This window comes from Sturnira hondurensis, unplaced genomic scaffold, assembly GCF_014824575.4.
Source record: "Sturnira hondurensis isolate 20B ecotype Veracruz unplaced genomic scaffold, ASM1482457v3 Scaffold0017394, whole genome shotgun sequence".
In the NCBI taxonomy this organism is placed as follows: domain Eukaryota; kingdom Metazoa; phylum Chordata; class Mammalia; order Chiroptera; family Phyllostomidae; genus Sturnira; species Sturnira hondurensis.
The window spans coordinates 7,917,983-7,919,401 of record NW_028090025.1 but is presented as its reverse complement, the minus strand read 5'-3'; the positions used below and the strand labels follow the sequence as shown (position 1 = coordinate 7,919,401).

At 40.7% G+C, this 1,419-nt stretch overlaps 1 pseudogene; it reads left to right on the top strand.

Annotated features, from left to right (window-relative positions):
- The first annotated feature begins 549 nt into the window (after positions 1–549).
- Positions 550–1,041, top strand: LOC119002031 (40S ribosomal protein S11-like; annotated as a pseudogene).
- Positions 1,042–1,419: the final 378 nt, after the last annotated feature.

Genomic DNA, 1,419 nt, shown 5'->3' with positions numbered 1-1,419 from the left:
TAATTTAATTTGTCCTATTAAAAGACAAACACTATTACAATTTTCAAAGGAAATTTAACCTCTAAATTTTCCTTAAAACATGTTGCTCAGGAAAACTGAAATAAAATCTTATAAAAGTTAGAAAAATACATATAAATACAAGGCTAGAAGGCTAGAGAAGGCTAGAAGGCTAAAGAAAGCTATAAATATTGAGGTAGGTTGACAAGTATTTTTTCTAAGGAAAGATTTTCTTCATTTAAAGATTACATGTCCCAACTGCTTTTTTATTCCTGCTCTATTAATATACTCTTATTTTATGAAATGTTAACCTTAGGTCAGTTGCTAAATTATTTTGAAAGTCTTATTCTTGTAAAAAAATCTCAAAGTCTGGTCTTAGGGATATTTGAGTTAGAATAATAAGAGGTCAAGCAAGCTTTTGTCAAGAATTTTAAAAATAATAAAACCTAGTAATTTCAGATCATATTCTAGGGCTTCCATTATATTTTACCCAATTTCTCTTTTTGTATTACAAAAGTCAAACTTGGGCTTTTTTGGCAGGCAGCCATGAAGATGGTGGAGATTCAGACTGTGCGCGCCTACCAAAAGCAGCCCACCCTTTCAAAATAAGAAGAGGGTCCTGCTTGGAGAAACTGGCAAAGAAGCTACCTCGAGACTACAAGAACACCAGTCTGGGTTTCAAGATGCCCAGGGAGGCCATCAAGGTCCCCTACACTGACAAGAAATGCCCTTTTACTGCAGCTGAGGGTGCATCTATTCTGGCGTGGTGACCAAGATGAAATGGACCACTGTCATCCGCAGAGACTACCTCCACTACATCCCAAAATCAAACTGCTTTGAGAAGCACCACCAGAACATGTCAGTGCACCTGCCCCCACTTCAGAGATACCCAGATCGGTGTCACTGTCACAGTGGGTGAGTGCCAGCTCCTGAGCAAGACCATGCACTTCAATGTGCTCACAGTCACCAAGGCTGGTGGCACCAAGAGGCAATTGCAGAAGTTCTGAGTCGAGATACCTGCCCACTCCCCCAAAGAAAATAAAGTTATTTTCTCAGTCATGAGCCAGGTTCCTGGGGTCTGTGACCTTACTTGATGGAGGTATTGCCCCTGGAAACTGAGCAGAATTAATGAGAAAGATGGGGTTCTTTTCTACCCTTTGAGGCATAAGGATGAGAATGGGGGTCAAATCTTGCTTCCTGCCTTTTCACCTCTGGGTGAAGGCAATCTGTATTAAAGATGCTGTGCCTCTCAAAGAAAAAAGGTCAAACTTTGTAGTTAGAAGAGATTCAAATGACTCATAGTTATGTAAAACATGTAACTCCTGACACATGGGCACACACATGTGTGTGCACACACATACACACAGCCCTTCTCCCGCCCCTCACCACCAGTCAGCTCTTCAACTACTGAAACAGTGTGGA